This window comes from Oncorhynchus kisutch, unplaced genomic scaffold (assembly GCF_002021735.2).
Source record: "Oncorhynchus kisutch isolate 150728-3 unplaced genomic scaffold, Okis_V2 scaffold2426, whole genome shotgun sequence".
Taxonomy (NCBI): domain Eukaryota; kingdom Metazoa; phylum Chordata; class Actinopteri; order Salmoniformes; family Salmonidae; genus Oncorhynchus; species Oncorhynchus kisutch.
Window position 1 is genome coordinate 1 of NW_022264371.1, and position 22006 is coordinate 22006.

The 22006-nt window shown below is 39.0% G+C and overlaps 1 pseudogene; it reads right to left on the minus strand.

Moving 5' to 3' along the window:
* Positions 1-2687: 2687 nt before the first annotated feature.
* LOC116370021 (cyclin-dependent kinase 4 inhibitor B-like) lies at positions 2688-4917 on the minus strand (annotated as a pseudogene).
* Between the last annotated feature and the right edge of the window lie 17089 nt (positions 4918-22006).

Sequence of the window (22006 nt, forward strand, 5' to 3'; positions counted from 1 at the left end):
GGGGGTGAAGTTTAGTTTAGGTACATATCTAGGATCAGCTTCCCCAATCCTAACCATTTAGTGGGGGAAATGCTAAACTGGCTGAACTGGCTGAAGACCAACTTCACCATACTGTTTTCCACTTTGTTGCCCTGAAACAAGGTCAAACCACATTGTTGATAGATTCGTGGCTCTTTACTCCTAATTATTAGGTGAGGGAATAGTGGATTCATGGCTCTTTACTCCTAATTATTAGGTGAGGGAATAGTGGATTCATGGCTCTTTACTCCTAATTATTAGGTGAGGGAATAGTGGATTCATGGCTCTTTACTCCTAATTATTAGGTGAGGGAATAGTGGATTCATGGCTCTTTACTCCTAATTATTAGGTGAGGGAATAGTGGATTCATGGCTCTTTACTCCTAATTATTAGGTGAGGGAATAGTGGATTCATGGCTCTTATACTTTCCATAAAATAAAACGCCTTCTTTCATTAAGAAAGACTTCCACTGAGGGCATTATCGATCTGTCTCATCATGTGACGGGATCATCTAAAACGTATCTTCAAAACACTTCATGTTAACCTAGCATTTATTTTTACATGGATTCACAGCTGCAGTATTATAATGTGCTAATAGGGTTCACTTCAGGAAGTAGGCTTAACAGTCAACATGATGGTGGATATTCAGTTATGATTGTGTTCGACTGCATGTACAGGTCAAATGTTTGCAAGTGTGACAAAATCAATAAAGTTATGTAGATTGGAAATGTGCTTTCATTTTTTTAAATCGGGAAGTTAGCTAGAACCTTAACCTAACACTTGTTTGAAGTGACGCATATGGTTCAACATTGGACTTCCTGTCATTATGTTTGCATAATGTCACTCTTCTGTTACAAGTTAAATGATAGGTACTTTTGCAAAATGCCAGATGCTTATAAGATTCTCCCTTTATCTCATCTTGGTACTGTACCTTTAGTGACAAGTTGTCACCATTTAAAATACGTTTGACTCGGAGAAAGATGAAGATCAGGAAGTAGACTGACTAGAGGTAGTGAACATGAATGCAGCTTAACGCACGCAAATAAATACTTTTAAATGTCAAACTTCAAGAAGAGCACATGGTTCAATATAGCCTCCTTTCAAAATAGACGAATGCATATATTTTACTATTTAATTAATTAGGCTTGTGAAATTTGCTTCAAATGTCCAATAACAACATTGTATTGCCTCCCTCATGTTGGTCTACTAAAATGTTTCCAATAAAAATGCCACTGCTAAATGTATCCTCATGAACAAATGTGATACTTTGTCATGACTGCTAGTGTTACAGCGGTCTAATAGGCTAATAACATGATTTCAGTCAGACTGAGCACGAAATGGCGGGGTTCTAAGCATTCATTCCTGCCTTGATCGTGCACGCAACATTTTGTACCAGTGTTCCAAAGTTATTTGTGGCTTCCCGCTGGCCTGGTGCGAAATGATAAGAGAAACTGCATGTGGCGTTATACGTCGACATCCATGCTTTGGTTATGCTTCTCTCGTACACAAAACAAGTGTGTTTTGACCCCAAAATAGAGCGCTTTCTTTTGCTTTTACAATGGTATAGTTTATATTGACCTTTCAAATAAATGTAGCGAAATGGCGGAACGATAAATAATTTCTATTCAAGCAAAAAGTAGGCATATTAGGCCCATGAACCAAATTCTTGCATTATTAGTACAATGTACTATTTGAATTTTCAGGCGCACGCCCACTTTGCTATCTACTCTTGTACAGTAAGTTACACACACAGTCTCATGAGTGTTTATTCCACAGTGAAAAATAAATACGTTTAATGATATTGATTTTGAAATAACTGGGCTATTGTGTAGGGCCAGGGCTATTCAACTCTTACCCTACGAGGACCGGGGCCTGTCGGTTTTCTGTTCTACCTGATAATAAATTGAACCCACCTTGTGACCCAGGTCTAAATCAGTCCCTGATTAGAGGGGAACAATGAAAAAACTTAGTGGAATTGGCTTCGAGTTCCAGAGTTGAGTTTGAGGGGTGGTAATCTATGTTAAATAAACACAATAGTTCTCGCAGCCTATCCAAACATTCGTTTCAACAGAACAAGAATGTTCCCATTATAGTAGGCCTAAATAAAAGGTATGTTTAAGTTGTAAAAATAATAAGTAAATAGTTGGTTATCGAGCTGAAGGGACACACCTTATCTCACGAATGGACACGCTAATTCATTGTGGTCTAGATCCTTCCATTATTTAGATGATTTCCTTTTGATGAAAAGTTAAACATTTCGTTCAATGTCGATGCATTGTAGCGAAACTTATGGGTTTCAAATTGAGCTCCATAATACTTAATTATAGCCTAAATTAATACATATTTAAGTAGGTAGGTCTACTTAAATAATTCAGAATCGAAGTGACCAACTTTAGGTTTGGCATGAAACAATGTTCTCTGAATTATTCCAAATCCAACATCATCAGCTTTATATACAGGAAGTCCAGACCCATTTCCAAATGTCCAATAACACTTGTCTTAATATAAACGATGATGGATTATTATCAAAATACACAAATCCATACCCCACATTTTTACTTTTGGGTTTCTAATAATTCGTTATTTTAGAAGAGTTCAATTCTAAAATAAGATACAAACTCATCATATAGGCCTAATGCAATTTGATAAAAACAATTATTTCTCCAATCAAAAGTTCAAACGGGGGTACTGAAGGTATCAATACCTGTGTGCTTTTATTTTTGGTAAAGTAAATTCCTCACCTTATCAATATTGTAGAGTATATATGTTCCTATAGCAACGCCAAAGCAGTCTGTGATTATTACATAATTTAAAATAACAAACAAAAAAATGACAACTTAACACTAAAAACAAATGTTACATGTACTTATAAATCTTAAGCCTAATTAACAAACCGTTGATTAAGTGCATAAGTGCAATACTCTTTGAGAGGCATAAATAAAACATTTTTTTATCGAGAAAAAAAGTATTTAAGAAATGAATGGGTCTAGAATATACATCCGTATTCTATACACTAAAATCGTCACACAAATAAATACAAGGCATCTTTGATTTCACAAAGCCTTCAGAAACGCAACGACATTATGATGTCCACTTTCTATTGCCAAATCGATTGGCCGGCAGTTCCTATTGTCCCGGCAGTTCGGATCGGCGAGGAATTGGACAAGGATCTCTACCGTGTCCAAAAGCCATCCTGGCGGCATCGTGTAACGGCGTAGTCCCAGTGTGTCGGTCTGCGATATTAGGATCCGCTCCTTGCATTAGTAACAACTGCGCCACTGGTGAACTGCCCATCATCATCACCTAGGAAATACAAATCCAGTTGATTTTTACTTACAGATCTTCTGCTAGAATATTTCATAAATATGCCTATATTTGCGAGGAAAATAATGTTGCCATGGTGTGTAATACGTTATTTAGAGGGGCATTTGAATAACACTAAATAATACATTATGCCTATAGTTCTATCAGACCATAAAAGCGCATGCTTTTCGTTTCAGATTGTTTAAAGTGTTTTAATGATCCAACAATGTCGGTGCTGTTATTCACTTAACAATTTAATAACAATATAATAATGGATCTAAATGACAAAAAAAAGCAGTTAGGCCCAACTGATGCTATAACATTGTTAAAGGGTATAAGTCGGCCTACAATTTCTTATGATTTCAATTTTACGTATTTTAATTGCAGCCACACCTTTCGTATTGTAGCAAACCTAAAATGCATTAAAAATGTAGGGCTATCAAAGTTAAGGCCAAATATAGATAGGAAGAGTCAGCCTTGACATTTTGATAGCAGCCCGAGGACATTTTTTTGTATTTTTAGAGTAAGTCATTAAATCTGAACATATTAATAATTTAAAATAAGATATATCATGTTATATGGATAACTTTGGCCATTTTTGGGAGAGCAATTTTGAGTTTGGAAGGTTGGGTGTGGTGACCTGCATGCATCCTCCATTGCCCCGATATAGCTTACAATGGTAATGCCATGGACCATTTTGATAGAGTATAATATCGAATTATTTCTATGTTTATTTGAAAGACAAACTCATGGAAATATTTCCAACAATAGAAGTAACAATTTGGACTTCATAAAAGTTAATGGCAGGCCTATAGAAACCACGGGCAATTGCACACCATTCCCATCACTCGGTTCCTGAGGTGCAACAGACTAAACTATGACGCAAATAAAGCACATTAAAATATATAGAATATATAACAAAGGTAATATAGCTCCCATGCAAATAATTTCACAGTATGACATGCTATTCTAGTAATTTGTTAAGGCAGTTTATGTTTTCAACCTAAAGTCGATTTTTTTTAAACAAAGCGGCATGGGCAGTCTCTGCAACGTTAAAATATTGATGACACCGTTGAATATTTACTCTCTTTTACAATAATCACGACACGATCTTAACCAATAAGCACGACGACTAGAGCGTAGCGCGAGACACTTACCTGCAGAGGTGTCCGTCCAAAGCAGTTTACACCGTTGACGTCCACTCCACTTTGTAATAGAATTTTAACACGATTGGTGTTGCCAGTCGCGGCTGCTGAGGCTAGATCATCCTCGAGAGGCATCGTCATGAGCAGAGATAACACCGCTCGGCTCGTGTCAACAACAGTCCAGCACTTCACAGATTCCTTTGACAGGTAGCTTCACAATGTCAATATCCGGACATCTCGCGCAAAATTATATTCCTTCGAAAAAAGCCAAAACAGTGGTTGACGTTTCCTCTTTCAGGCTTCATTCGCATGTAACGTGATAGAAAGATCCTCGGTCAGTTGGCTAGAATAAATTAAAGCGTACATCGTATGACTGATCAGACGGTAGTGTGTCTGGACTTGCCTGTGTTTTGAATTGCTGACGTCATTCTGCAGCAGATCTAACCAGTCGCGCATGCTCTTTGGAGCTCTAAAGAACACAGTACCAGGAAGAGAGCGAGTTTGTTGACTGTAGAGTTTACAGTGGAAAAACAGTGGGACAATGCTTCGTCAAATCGTCTATAACCAAGGTGTTGGATATCAATATGAAACCTATGCTGCTACAATGTCGCCACATTTGTTGTTATAAAGAACTGTATGCGCTGCAATCTACTGCTACAATGTATCACCGTCTCTGGCAGATATTATTGCAACGCGTGCCTCACTACACGCTCCGATAGTACAGAATGCTGGTTACACCCGCGTTATGACACAGCAGGTGGCAATCACCATAGAACTCAGCTGCTTTCTGAATGTAGACCTATAGCCTCAATGTCAATACTATTGAGGAACATGTCTGTTTGCTATGCACCTATTGATGTATTCAATAATGTAGGCTAAAGCAATTGTGCACGTTATATACTGAACGAAATATAAAAGCAACATGCAACTATCTCAAAGGAAATCAGTCAATTGAAATAAATAAATGAGGCCCTAATCTATGGATTTCACGAATGGGGCAGGGCGCAGCCATGGGTGGGCTTTGGAAGGCATAGGCCCACCCACTGAGGAGCAAGGCCAGCCAATCATAATGAGTTTTCCCCACAAAAGGGCGTTATTATACAGAAATACTCCTCCGTTTCATCAGCTGCCCGGGTGGGTGGTCTCAGACCATAAGCCAGGTGAAGAAGCAGGATGTAGACGTCCTGGACTTTCAAAGGTCTTGCAGTGCCTTCAGAAAGTATTCACAACACTTGACTTTTCCCACATTTGTTGTGTTACAGAGATAATTTTTGTCACTGGCCTACACATAATACCCCATAATGTCAACGTGGAATTATGTTTTTCGAAAATGTTGCTAATAAATAAAAAATTTAAAGTTGAAATGTCTTGACTCAATAAGTATTCAACTGCTTTGTCACGGCAAACCTAAATAAGGTCAGGAGTAAAAATGTGCTTAACAAGTCACATAATAAGTTAGGGTTAGGACTCAGTCTGTGTGCAATATAGTGTTTAACATGATTTCTGAATGACTACCTCATCTCTGTAACCCACACATAAAATGATCTGTAAGGTCCCTCAGTCGAGCAGTGAATTTCAAACACAGATTCTACCACAAAGACCAGGGAGGTTTTCCAATGGTGCAAGCTATTGGTAGTTGGGTAAAAAAAAGCAGACATTGAATATAATTTTAAGCATGGTGAAGTTATTAATTACACTTTGGATGGTGTAACAATGCACCGAATCACTATAAATATACAGGTGTCCTTTACTAACTGGAGAGGAAGGAAACCAATCAGGGATTTCACCATGAGGCCAATGGTGACTTTAAAAAGTTACAGAGTTTAATGGCTGTGATAGGAGAAAATTGAGGATGTATCAACAACATTGTAGTTACTCTACAATACTAGAGCGAGAAGAAGGACGCCTGTACAGGAATAAATATTATAAAACCTGCGTCCTGTTTGCATCAACGCACTGAAGTAATACTGCAAAAAAATCACTTTTGTCCTGAATACAAAATGTTATATTTGGGACAAATCCAATACAACACATTACTGAGTACCACTCTCCATATTTAAAGCATAGTGGTGGCTGCATCATGTTATGGGTAGGCTTACAATCATTAAGTACTGGGGAGCTTTTCAGGATAAAAATAAATGGAATATAGCAATGCACAGGCAAAATCGCAAAATCTACACTGGAGTTGCTTACCAATAAGACAGTGAATGTTCCTGAGTGGCCAACTTGCAGTTTTGAATCAAATGTGCTTGAAAATCTATGGCAAGACCTGAAAATGGTTGTCTAGCAATGATCAACAACCAATTTGACAGAGCTTGAAGAATTTTTAAAAGAATAATGGGCAAATGTTGCACAATCCAGGTGGGGAAAGGTCTTAGAGACTTACCCAGAAGGACTCACAGCTGTAATCGCTGCCTAAGGTAATTCTAACGTGTGTTGACTCAGTGGGTTGAATAATTATCGGATCAAGATATATTTTCATATATTTTTTTATATGTTCACATGTTCTTCCACTTTGACATTACAGAGTATTTTGTGTAGATTGTTGACAAAAAAAAATACAATTTAATCAATCCATTTGAATCCCACTTTGTAACACTACAAAATGTTGAAAAAGTCAAAGAGTGTGAATACTTTCTGAAGGCACTGTATATGCTACTGTATATGCTACTGTATATGCTACTGTATATGCTACTGTATATGCTACTGTATATGCTACCGTATATGCTATTTTATTCATATAGAAGCAGCAAGAGCAAAAACAACGTTTTGTCTGTTAGTGTGTGTGATTCCACATTCTCCAGAAGGACCGGAAGCAATTTAAAGGACTTGACTTAGGGAATTTGCATTCACTAAATAAATCAAATCCATATGCAGCTAATCAAAAGCAAAAGGGAAAATGTTTGTTCTTATTCGTCTAAGGCCAAAGTGGAATCTCTCGATCTTGAGAAGATTCTATGGTAGCGAGACTATTTTAACTGAGGATGATGATGATGAATGAAGAGTAAGCGTGTGTCAAGGCGCTCCCTGCCTTGTTGTCAGGTCTGTCTGGGTAAATGTACATTATGTGTTCTGTGTGGAATGCCATTGTGTTAATAGTCTGAGGGTTCGTGGCCTGTCGTGATTGAGGTTTGGCGTGGGCGGAGGTGAGTTGGTTTGGAAGTCCCCCTTCACTATTGATGCCGCAAGCGAGTTAAAAAAGGACTCCTCTGTACAATAAGGCCTAATAAAGTGTATAGGTCAAGCCCATTCGTGTACTGTAAACATCCAAACTACAGCACGGTACACAACAGACATTTTTTTACACAGTCAGGAATGTGCTTTGAAGACAGTTAAACATTGAAGATCAGTTTTAATAACAGGCCCAGCCGCTCATCAAAGTGCTCTGACTGACTCGGCGGTTTTTCTCTATGGGGCTTGGATGCAGGATGATGATATCAGAGGGCTTTGAACTCCATGGTTAGAAAAATCTCCTGCTCAGTGCTAAAATGAACACATTTGCTTAGACAGGAGGACTTTAGATAGAAGCCTCTGTAATCATTTAAGAGAAACTGCTTTTAAAGTGATAACTAGGTTGTCTTGGTCTTCCTCCAGAATAGGAATATTTGGACTTTGCACGGTGGCCTTAGCAATGAATGAAAACATGTGAAAAATGTGAATCCTCCTCCTGCAAATCCAATGTCCTGAACTCTATTTAAACCACGGCTGTGCTGAATATTCCCTAACATTCCCCTAACATCTTAGTGCTGCCTACTGCCCAATGATCCAACACTTCCCAGACAAGCCAAGAAGGGGAATACCTCCATTCTGATTCCAGATGAATGATGTCACCTTGTCTGGGCTGTTTTCTTGAAAGCCCCTTTCTATTGACCGTTTCACACCCTTCCAGCACTTCCATCCTTTACCACTTCAAAATAATACTTCAAAATAATATTGAGCATTCAAGAGCCTTAAATGTTGAGTAATTTATCTTTATGAATTCTGAAAATTTGTACAGGAAAAGTGATTAGTAATTGATTTCAGTTCTCAGTTTCAGTAATAGGTATAGTTTCTGTTTTCTGGGGGGGTTTCAGTTTGAATTGATCACAACATAGTTCTATAACAAACACGTAAGAGTGTGCAGTATGTGCGTTATTGTTTCAGTTGAATAGAAGTGTTGTCAGAGATGCTTGTCTGACTGCATATGCTTGGCTTTGCCTCCACCCTGTGGGATCCCATGCTTCTACAGGCAGACAGAGACAGTATGAGCCAGCCAACTCTCCCACTCATCCTGACGAGACACACTGATGATATTAATAACCTCTTGTTTCTGGAGTATTAACCGTGCCAACATGTGGTATTTCACTATGCTCCGATGAGAGGGAGCCACTGTGCCCTAGTTCTACTTTCACATTGTTTTCATTTCTCATACTGTCCCTGGAGCTTATAGCCCACCCTGAATGATAGGAGTCATCCACAGACTAATCCTTTTACATTTGTGCCTTGCTCAAGGGCACATCGGCATATATATATATTTTTACCGAGTCAGCTCGGGGATTCGAACCATTGACATTTTGGTTACTGGCTCAATGCTCTTAACTGCTAGGCTACCTGCCAGCCCTAATCCTAAGGACTCCCTTGTCCTCACCTAGGTGTGAAAATGCATTCATTGTGTTAATATTGTGTTACAATGTAATTCAATACATTTCAAGCCTAACACAAACAAATCTGGTTTGAAATGCATTTTCAGTTTTGCAAGTTTATTCATAATCATGTTCTTAGCTCTTGTGTGTAACTTCTAGTATAGGGTTTACCTGTGTGCTTCATGGTTGCTCTCTTCAGCACTTCAATGTCTCTCCCAGCTGTGTGTAATTTACTTCTGCCAGATAGGGTTTGACTGAGTCATGTGTCCTGAGCAGACTTTGTGTACTATAGTACACAGACACACCCTCCTCTGCTATCTATAGTTAGAACAGATTATATCAAAGGAGAAAACACATACCATGACTTGGGTCAGACACACAGGGACGGTCTCTGACACGACATAAGCATTCAAATTCCAGTTTCTGGGTGATAAAGTGTCGGCCATGTTGGCTTTGGAATGCTGTAAGTCTGTTCAGTGGGTTAGTTTCCATGGGGAAAAAGTTACAGCAGACATGCATTAAATGCTTCTTGAATACAATGTCAGTACAGTAGGTATGTTTCCATTGAAGGAGGTATCAAAGACAATGTATTGTTTTGTTTCGTTGAGATACAAAACAGATTTCGCTAGAGAGACCTGTTCAAATGTTGTTTGAGGATGATGTTGTATAGAAAGAAAGACACTATATATGTTTCCAACCATTTAATGGGTAAACCTCATAACCAACGTTTCAGCAACGCAGTGCCTTCTTCTGGGTTGAAGACAATGCAGAACAGTGTTTGTGGGTAAACTCTACTGTGAGTCACTGACTGTACTGTATCACTGGCCCAGAGGCCTGTTCTGCTGACTAGACTATTGTTAATGGTAGCGTTGTAGATTTTTTAAGTGTGCAGCTGTCATATCAAAACCAAGTCAGGGGAAGCAGCCAGTATAGTATCCAAACTCAGAGACCTGCGTCTTTATAAATAAATGTTTAAAAAAAAAAACTGTATACAACGTTAGGATAGAGTAATTATGTTAGACACCAAGTTTTCTCAGAGGAAGCGGTCTATGTAGATCAGTGAATGCTTTGTCTGTCTTGTTCACAGAGTGAGAAACTTGACCTTGGCAATGAACCCTAAAATAGGACCAGGAGACAGCCAGTGTGTTGGAAAAAGACCAAACGTGAGGCATCATCGTCTGGATCACAGAAGGTAAAAATATACAGAAATCCCATAATAGAGCAAGATGTTAAAGTCTAGCAACAGACAACAGGAGCCTACTTCCCTTCCATCTAGGAATAGTCATCACTGACGTAAACTCCTGTTTTAGCAGCGTTAACGGGAAGAAGCTCTGCTCACACAAACATTCCTCAATCCTAACTTCCTGGCTAATAAACAAGTAAACCGATAGACATTTTTTTTGTGTGTATATTTTACCGGTTTGCTTCCACCCCCCTTCTCAAAGTTCTCTCTGTTTAGAAGAGTCTGGTGCTTTGGATTACTGTTCAAATATTTGGGATTACTGTTACTATTTTGGATCAATGGAAATTAAGTTATACCACTCCAAATAATTTGTTTGGGTGTGTGTGTGTTTGTGTGTGTGTGTGTGTGTGTGTGTGTGTGTGTGTGTGTGTGTGTGTGTGTGTGTGTGTGTGTGTGTGTGTGTGTGTGCGTGCGCGTGCATGCGTGTGTTTGTGCGTGTGTGCATGCGATGATGTGGATGATGCATGCATATTATGGGTCAGTCTGAGGTGAGACACACAGAGAATAAGTTCTGTTCCAGAATGGAATTAATCTCTCTAACCTTGCATTGACCCTGACTATGTTGACGCATCATCATACATTCACTCTATGGCCATTCCAGATGTCTTTGTTGTCCTACTCTATGCACTGAATGTCAAACACAAAGGGACATACATCCGAGGCCCATATCTTTAATGAACAACACACACACTCGGGCGACATGTTTGTCATGGTAACATGTTTTGAGACCTTTTTTTCATTTTGACCTTTTTTTCATTTAAACTTTATTTTCCTTGGCAAGTCAGTTAAGAAGAAATGTTTATTTATAATGACGGCCTAGAAACAGTGGGTTAACTGCCTTGTTTAGGGGCAGAAAGACAGATTTTTACCTTCTCAGCTCGGGGATTCAATCGAGCAACCTTTCTGTTACTGGCCAAATGCTCTTGACCACTAGGCTACCTGCCACCCTACCTGACCTTTTGAAGCAGACATACTTGAAGCCCTTTCGTCTATGATCACGTACATCAGAAATTAAAGAGCTTTGATGGGACACAGTGGGAACCAAACCAAAGTCCTTAGTCCGTTTGTCTGGCATAATATTACATTAATGGAACACTGTGATTAGTAGAATAGCTGTAGAGGTGATATAGAACACTGTGATTAGTAGAATAGCTGTAGAGTTGATATAGAACACTGTGATTAGTAGAATAGCTGTAGAGTTGATATGGAACACTGTGATTAGTAGAATAGCTGTAGAGTTGATATAGAACACTGTGATTAGTAGAATAGCTGTAGAGTTGATATAGAACACTGTGATTAGTAGAATAGCTGTAGAGTTGATATAGAACACTGTGATTAGTAGAATAGCTGTAGAGTTGATATAGAACACTGTGATTAGTAGAATAGCTGTAGAGTTGATATAGAACACTGTGATTAGTAGAATAGCTGTAGAGTTGATATAGAACACTGTGATTAGTAGAATACCTGTAGAGTTGATATAGAACACTGTGATTAGTAGAATAGCTGTAGAGTTGATATGGAACACTGTGATTAGTAGAATAGCTGTAGAGTTGATATAGAACACTGTGATTAGTATAATAGCTGTAGAGTTGATATAGAACACTGTGATTAGTATAATAGCTGTAGAGTTGATATAGAACACTGTGATTAGTAGAATAGCTCTAGAGTTGATATGGAACACTGTGATTAGTAGAAGAGCTGTAGAGTTGATATAGAACACTGTGATTAGTAGAATAGCTGTAGAGTTGATATAGAACACTGTGATTAGTAGAATAGCTGTAGAGTTGATATGGAACACTGTGATTAGTAGAAGAGCTGTAGAGTTGATATAGAACACTGTGATTAGTAGAATAGCTGTAGAGTTGATATAGAACACTGTGATTAGTAGAATAGCTGTAGAGTTGATATAGAACACTGTGATTAGTAGAAGAGCTGTAGAGTTGATATGGAACACTGTGATTAGTAGAATAGCTGTAGAGTTGATATAGAACACTGTGATTAGTAGAATAGCTCTAGAGTTGATATGGAACACTGTGATTAGTAGAATTGCTCTAGAGTTGATATGGAACACTGTGATTAGTAGAATAGCTGTAGAGTTGATATAGAACACTGTGATTAGTAGAATAGCTGTAGAGTTGATATAGAACACTGTGATTACTAGAATAGCTGTAGAGTTGATATAGAACACTGTGATTAGTAGAAGAGCTGTAGAGTTGATATGGAACACTGTGATTAGTAGAATAGCTGTAGAGTTGATATGGAACACTGTGATTAGTAGAATAGCTGTAGAGGTGATATTAATAGAACACTGTGATTAGTAGAATAGCTGTAGAGTTGATATAGAACACTGTGATTAGTAGAATAGCTGTAGAGTTGATATGGAACACTGTGATTAGTAGAATAGCTGTAGAGGTGATATTAATAGAACACTGTGATTAGTAGAATAGCTGTAGAGTTGATATAGAACACTGTGATTAGTAGAATTCTGTAGAGTTTATATAGAACACTGTGATTAGTAGAATAGCTGTAGAGTTGATATAGAAGAATGTGATTAGTAGAATAGCCGTAGAGTTGATATAGAACACTGTGATTAGTAGAATAGCTGTAGAGTTGATATAGAACACTGTGATTAGTAGAATAGCTGTAGAGTTGATATAGAACACTGTGATTACTAGAATAGCTGTAGAGTTGATATAGAACACTGTGATTAGTAGAATAGCTGTAGAGTTGATATGGAACACTGTGATTAGTAGAATAGCTGTAGAGGTGATATTAATAGAACACTGTGATTAGTAGAATAGCTGTAGAGTTGATATAGAACACTGTGATTAGTAGAATAGCTGTAGAGTTGATATGGAACACTGTGATTAGTAGAATAGCTGTAGAGTTGATATAGAGCACTGTGATTAGTAGAATAGCTGTAGAGATGATATTAATAGAACACTGTGATTAGTAGAATAGCTGTAGAGTTGATATAGAACACTGTGATTAGTAGAATAGCTGTAGAGTTGATATAGAACACTGTGATTAGTAGAATAGCTGTAGAGTTGATATGGAACACTGTGATTAGTAGAATAGCTGTAGAGGTGATATTAATAGAACACTGTGATTAGTAGAATAGCTGTAGAGTTGATATAGAACACTGTGATTAGTAGAATAGCTGTAGAGTTGATATAGAACACTGTGATTAGTAGAATAGCTGTAGAGTTTATATAGAACACTGTGATTAGTATAATAGCTGTAGAGGTGATATTAATAGAACACTGTGATTAGTAGAATAGCTGTAGAGGTGATATAGAACACTGTGATTAGTAGAATGGCTGTAGAGTTGATATAGAACACTGTGATTAGTAGAATAGCTGTAGAGTTGATATAGAACACTGTGATTAGTAGAATAGCTGTAGAGTTGATATAGAACACTGTGATGAGTAGAATAGCTGTAGAGTTGATATGGAACACTGTGATTAGTAGAATAGCTGTAGAGTTGATATAGAGCACTGTGATTAGTAGAATAGCTGTAGAGATGATATTAATAGAACACTGTGATTAGTAGAATAGCTGTAGAGTTGATATATAACACTGTGATTAGTAGAATAGCTGTAGAGTTGATATAGAACACTGTCATTACTAGAATAGCTGTAGAGTTGATATAGAACACTGTGATTAGTAGAATAGCTGTAGAGGTGATATTAATAGAACACTGTGATTAGTAGAATAGCTGTAGAGTTGATATAGAACACTGTGATTAGTAGAATAGCTGTAGAGGTGATATTAATAGAACACTGTGATTAGTAGAATAGCTGTAGAGTTGATATAGAACACTGTGATTAGTAGAATAGCTGTAGAGTTGATATAGAACACTGTGATTAGTAGAATAGCTGTAGAGTTGATATAGAACACTGTGATGAGTAGAATAGCTGTAGAGTTGATATGGAACACTGTGATTAGTAGAATAGCTGTAGAGTTGATATAGAACACTGTGATTAGTAGAATAGCTGTAGAGTTGATATAGAACACTGTGATTAGTAGAATAGCTGTAGAGTTGATATGGAACACTGTGATTAGTAGAATAGCTGTAGAGTTGATATAGAACACTGTGATTAGTAGAATAGCTGTAGAGTTGATATAGAACATTGTGATTAGTAGAATAGCTGTAGAGTTGATATAGAACACTGTGATTAGTAGAATAGCTGTAGAGTTGATATGGAACACTGTGATTAGTAGAATAGCTGTAGAGGTGATATTAATAGAACACTGTGATTAGTAGAATAGCTGTAGAGTTGATATAGAACACTGTGATTAGTAGAATAGCTGTAGAGTTGATATAGAACACTGTGATTAGTAGAATAGCTGTAGAGTTGATATAGAACACTGTGATTAGTAGAATAGCTGTAGAGTTGATATAGAACACTGTGATTAGTAGAATAGCTGTAGAGTTGATATAGAACACTGTGATTAGTAGAATAGCTGTAGAGTTGATATGGAACACTGTGATTAGTAGAATAGCTGTAGAGGTGATATTAATAGAACACTGTGATTAGTAGAATAGCTGTAGAGTTGATATAGAACACTGTGATTAGTAGAATAGCTGTAGAGTTGATATAGAACACTGTGATTAGTAGAATAGCTGTAGAGTTGATATAGAACACTGTGATTAGTAGAATAGCTGTAGAGTTGATATGGAACACTGTGATTAGTAGAATAGCTGTAGAGGTGATATTAATAGAACACTGTGATTAGTAGAATAGCTGTAGAGTTGATATAGAACACTGTGATTAGTAGAATAGCTGTAGAGTTGATATAGAACACTGTGATTAGTAGAATAGCTGTAGAGTTGATATAGAACACTGTGATTAGTAGAATAGCTGTAGAGTTGATATAGAACACTGTGATTAGTAGAATAGCTGTGTAGGTGATATTAATAGAACACTGTGATTAGTAGAATAGCTGTAGAGTTGATATAGAACACTGTGATTAGTAGAATAGCTGTAGAGTTGATATAGAACACTGTGATTAGTAGAATAGCTGTAGAGTTGATATAGAACACTGTGATTAGTAGAATAGCTGTAGAGTTGATATAGAACAATGTGATTAGTAGACTAGCTGTAGAGTTGATATAGAACACTGTGATTAGTAGAATAGCTGTAGAGTTGATATAGAACACTGTGATTTGTAGAAGAGCTGTAGAGTTGATATGGAACACTGTGATTAGTAGAATAGCTGTAGAGTTGATATAGAACACTGTGATTAGTAGAATAGCTCTAGAGTTGATATGGAACACTGTGATTAGTAGAATAGCTCTAGAGTTGATATGGAACACTGTGATTAGTAGAAGAGCTGTAGAGTTGATATAGAAGACTGTGATTAGTAGAATAGCTGTAGAGTTGATATAGAACACTGTGATTAGTAGAATAGCTGTAGAGTTGATATAGAACACTGTGATTAGTAGAATAGCTGTATAGGTGATATTAATAGAACACTGTGATTAGTAGAATAGCTGTAGAGTTGATATAGAACACTGTGATTAGTAGAATAGCTGTAGAGTTGATATAGAACACTGTGATTAGTAGAATAGCTGTAGAGTTGATATAGAACACTGTGATTAGTAGAATAGCTGTAGAGTTGATATAGAACACTGTGATTAGTAGAATAGCTGTAGAGTTTATATAGAACACTGTGATTAGCAGAATAGCTGTAGAGTTGATATAGAACATTGTGATTAGTAGAATAGCTGTAGAGTTGATATAGAAGACTGTGATTAGTAGAATAGCTGTAGAGTTGATATAGAACACTGTGATTAGTAGAATAGCTGTAGAGTTGATATAGAACACTGTGATTAGTAGAATAGCTGTATAGGTGATATTAATAGAACACTGTGATTAGTAGAATAGCTGTATAGTTGATATAGAACACTGTGATTAGTAGAATAGCTGTAGAGTTGATATAGAACACTGTGATTAGTAGAATAGCTGTAGAGTTGATATAGAACACTGTGATTAGTAGAATAGCTGTAGAGTTGATATAGAACACTGTGATTAGTAGAATAGCTGTAGAGTTGATATAGAACACTGTGATTAGTAGAATAGCTGTAGAGTTGATATGGAACACTGTGATTAGTAGAATAGCTGTAGAGTTGATATAGAACAATGTGATTAGTAGACTAGCTGTAGAGTTGATATAGAACACTGTGATTAGTAGAATAGCTGTAGAGTTGATATAGAACACTGTGATTAGTAGAATAGCTGTAGAGTTGATATAGAACACTGTGATTAGTAGAATAGCTGTAGAGTTGATATAGAACACTGTGATTAGTAGAATAGCTGTAGAGTTGATATAGAACACTGTGATTAGTAGAATAGCTGTAGAGTTGATATAGAACACTGTGATTAGTAGAATAGCTGTATAAGTGATATTAATAGAACACTGTGATTAGTAGAATAGCTGTAGAGGTGATATAGAACACTGTGATTAGTAGAATAGCTGTAGAAGTGATATTAATAGAACACTGTGATTAGTAGAATAGCTGTAGAGGTGATATTAATAGTGTTGTAATAGCAATAGAAGTAGAGCAAAGCATCTCTGACGTGCTTAAAGATACTGACATACTGAAAGATACTGACATAATGAAAGATACTGACATACTGAAACATACTGACATACAATGCCTTCAGGCTTCAGACAGTATTCACACCCCTCGACTTTTTCCACATTTTTTGTGTTACAATGTGGGATTAAAATTGATTTTATTGTCATTGTTGGTCAACGATCGACACAAAATACTCTAATGTCAAAGTGGAAGGAAAATTCTAACATACATTTAAACATCCTCTCACTGTCAACTGCGTTTATTTTCAGCAAACTTAACATGTGCAAATATTTGTATGAACATAGATTCAACAACTGAGACATAAACTGAACAAGTTCCACAGACATGGGACTAACAGAAATTGAATAATGTGTCCCTGAACATAAGTGGGGTCAAAATCAAAAGTAACAGTCAGTATCTGGTGTGGCCACCAGCTGTATTAAGTACTGCAGTGCATCTCCTCCTCATGGACTGCACCAGATTTGCCAGTTCTTGCTCTGAGATGTTACCCCACTCTTCCACCAAGGCACCTGCAAGTTCCCGGACATTTCTGGGGGGAATGGCCCTAGCCCTCACCCTCTGATCCAATAGGTCCCAGACGTGCTCAATGGGATTGAGATCCAGTCTCTTCGCTGGCCATGGCAGGACACTGACATACCTGTCTTGTAGGAAATCACGCACAGAATGAGCAGTATGGCTGGGGGCATTGTCATGCTGGAGGGTCATGACAGGATGAGCCTGCAGGAAGGGTACCACATGAGGGAGGAGGACGTCTTCCCTGTAACACACAGAGTTGAGATTGCCTGCAATGACAACAAGCTCAGTCCAATGATGCTATGACACAACGCCCCAGACCATGACAGACCATCCACCTCCAAATCAATCCCGTTCCAGAGTACAGGCCTCGGTGTAACGCTCATTCCTTCGACGATAAACGCGAATCCGACCATCACCCCTGGTGAGACAAAACGGCGACTCGTCAGTGAAGAGCACTTTTTGCCAGTCCTGTCTGGTCCAGCGACATTGTTGACGGTGTTGTCTGGTGAGAACCTGACTTACAACAGGCCTACAAGCCCTCAGTCCAGTCTCTCTCAGCCTATTGCGGACAGTCTGAGCACTGATGGAGGGATTGTGCGTTCCTGGTGTAACTCGGGCAGTTGGACTGGACTGGAAACTGTATACTTAAAAATCTTGTCGTATATACAGGGGGTACCAGTACAGAGTCAATGTGCGCCGGCACCGGTGTCGAGGTAATTGAGGTAATTATGTACATGTAGGTAGAGTTATTGAAGTGGCTATGCATAGATAATAACAGAGAGTAGCAGCAGTGTAGGGGGGGCAATGCAAATAGTCTGGGTAGCCATTTGATTAGCTGTTCAGGAGTCTTATGGCTTCGGGGGTAGAAGCTGTTTAGAAGCCTCTTGGACCTAGACTTGGCACTCCGGTACCGCTTTCCGTGCAGTACCACAGATAACCATCTATGACTAGGGTGGCTGGAGTCTTTCACAATTTTTAGGGCCTTCCTCTGACACCGCCTGGTATAGAGGTCCTGGATGGCAGGAAGCTTGGACCCGGTGATGCACTGGGCCGTACTCACTACCCTCTGACACCGCCTGGTATAGAGGTCCTGGATGTCAGGAAGCTTGGACCAGGTGATGCACTGGGCAGTACTCACTACCCTCTGACACCGCCTGGTATAGAGGTCCTGGATGGCAGGAAGCTTGGACCCGGTGATGCACTGGGCCGTACTCACTACCCTCTGACACCGCCTGGTATAGAGGTCCTGGATGGCAGGAAGCTTGGACCCGGTGATGCACTGGGCCGTACTCACTACCCTCTGTTGTGCCTTGCGGCCAGAGGCCAAGCAGTTGCCATACCAGGCAGTGATGCAACTGGTCAGGATGCTCTCAATGGTGCAGCTGTAAAACCTTTTGAGGATCTGAGGACCCATTATTTAATTTTTTTGTACATTTCTTTGCAAATTACTCCCTCCTCCCCTGTTTGTATTTTGTATAATGTAAGATTAATTTAAATAAATAAAAAAAGTTTCCCAACAGTAATTAGATTAGTAGTTAATAATAACAGCATTTTCAGTGTTCTCTCTGCTAAACACACTTCACATTCTAGTTAGTAGATGGGCGCTAGTGGATTAGAGTGTGCCTCTCTCCACTTGATCTCATTGCATCATACACACATGACATGAATGGGTACAATGGTCTGTTTGTCAGGGCTGTCCCAGCTTGGACACAGCTGTTCCAGTGCTGGCTCATAGTGGAGCGCTGAGAGCACACGGCCCGCTCCACAGTCACATGCACAGAGACGGAGCAACCACCAACCACCACTCACTTATGACTGGCCCCGGGGGCCGTGAGCCACACACAGGGAGAGAGAGAGAAGAGAGAGTTTTTATTTATTATCAAATGTAAACATTTGTTTCCCATGCCAATGAAGAACTTTGAATTCAATTCAATTGAATTGAGTGAGAGAGAAAGAGAAAGACAAAGAAAGAGAAAGAGAGAGAGAGACTAACACTCCACACTACACAGAACAGTATTCATCCTCATTGACCCACGCCCCACCCAACCAAGCACGCACTTAATTTTATAGCACACAAACTGTTATCACACAGAAGAGACCATGTCATTTTTAGTAAACGCCATACAATGACAATTATTTATCTTGTGGCCTGTTATTAGTGGTAACCGACTGATTTAAGAAGAAAAAGGCCAGTGTTGTTGTAGGAAGAATAATTTAGTAATAACCGACTGATTTAAGAAGAGAAAGGCCAGTGTTGTTGTAGGAAGAATAATTTAGTAATAACTGACTGATTTAAGAAGAGAAAGGCCAGTGTTGTTGTAGGAAGAATAATTTAGTAATAACTGACTGATTTAAGAAGAGAAAGGCCAGTGTTGTTGTAGGAAGAATAATTTAGTGGAATCTAAAGTTAAGTTTGTTGTTTTCTGTGACAAGAAGACTGATGTTTTTTTATATTATAAACTGGGTGGTTCGAGCCCTAAATGCTGATTGGCTGACAGCCATGGTATATCAAATCGAATCAAATTTTATTGGTCACATACACATGGTTAGAAGATGTTAATGCGAGTGTAGCGAAATGCTTGTGCTTCTAGTTCCGACAGTGCAGCAATATTTAACAACAAATTCACAACGACTACCTTATACACACAAATGTAAAGGGATGAATAAGGATATGTACATATAAATATATGGGTGAGCGATGACCATGAGGCATAGGCAAGGTGCCGTAGATGGCATAGAATACAGTATATACATTTGAGATGGGTAATGTAGGAAATGTAGACATTATTAAAGTGGCGTTATTTAAAGTGACTAGTGATACCTTTTTTAAATCTATTTATTGAATGTATTAGATTTATTAGTGGCCAGAGATTTGAGTCAGTATGTTGGCAGCAGCCACTCTATGTTAGTGATGGCTGTTTAACAGTCTGATGGCCTTGAGATAGAAGCTGTTTTTCAGTCTCTCGGTCCCAGCTTTGATGCACCTGTACTGACCTCACCTTCTGGATGATAGCGGGGTGAACAGGCAGTGGCTCGGGTGGTTGTTGTCCTTGATGATCTTTTGATCTTCCTGTGACATCGGGTGCAGTAGGTGTCCTGGAGGGCAGGTAGTTTGCCCCCGGTGATGCGTTGTGCAGACCTCACTACCCTCTGGAGAGCCCTGCGGTTGTGGGCGGAGCAGTTGTCGTACCAGGCTGTGATACAACCCGACAGGATGCTTTTGATTGTGCATCTGTAAAAGTTTGTGAGTGTTTTAGGTGACAAGCACAAACATTTTCAGCCTCCACTACTGTCCCGTCGATGTGGATAAGGGGGTGTTCTCTCTGCTGTTTCCCGAAGTCCATGATCATCTCTTTTTTTTGTTGACGTTATGTCAAGTTATTTTCCTGACACCACACTCCAAGGGGCCCCACCTCCTCCCTGTAGGTTGTCTCGTCATTATTGGTAATCAGGCCTACCACTGTAGTATCATCTGCAAACTTGGTGATTGAGTTGGAGGCGTGCATGGCCACACAGTTATGGGTGAACAGGGAGTACAGGAGAGGGCTGAGAACGCACCCTTGTGGCGACCCAGTGTTGAGGATCAGCGGGGTGGAGATTTTGTTTCCTACCCTCACCACCTGGGGGCGGCCCGTCAGAAAGTCCAGGACCCAGTTGCACAGGGCGGGGTCGAGACCCAGGGCCTCTAGCTTAATGACAAGCTTGGATGGTACTATGGTGTTGAATGCTGAGCTGTAGTCAATGAACAGCATTCTTACATAGGTATTCCTCTTGTCCAGATGGGATAGGGCAGTGTGCAGTGTGACCATATCAGACCGTATACCACGGGTATGACAAAACATGTATTTTTACTGCTCTAATTATGTTGGTAACCAGTTTATAATGGTAATAAGGCTCCCCGGGGCTTAATGACGAGTTACGTTGTGCCTAAGAACAGCCCTTAGCCGTAGTATATTGGCCATTTACCACACCCCCTCGAGCATTATTGCTTAAAAATACGGGTGGGTCTAATCCTGAATGCTGATTGGTTAAAATCGTATTCCAGTCGGCTAAATCTATGACGTTAAAATGCCTGTTTATTCTGTTCCATCTGACTGCACATTCCACTGTCTCAACTCCTAGAACTCCTTATATCCTAGACTATACAGGGAGTCAGCACCATGGACATCACCTTTTACATTGCATTATTCTCTCTCTGCTCTTTGATCCTGTAGTTCAGTGGTTAACAATCAGCTTACTGTTCAAACGGTGAAGCTCTTCGATGAAGAGTGAAAACTAGCTCTACAAACACTTGCAGCTGTTTGTGTTTCCTGGTTGAAACAAGGCACGGACGGACATGAAGATAAACTCTTACTTCCAGAGTGAAAGGTGCATTGAAGTAGCATACTTTGCTTTTCCACCTGTGGGACAATGATTGACCCCACAGTCCGGTGACATCATTTCCTCATTGCCTGCTGACTCCTGGCACTCCATTTGATATTCTGCTTACACAAACATAAAACCATTGGCTTCATGTGCCCATAAAAGCCCCTATAGGGATTTCTCATTGAGA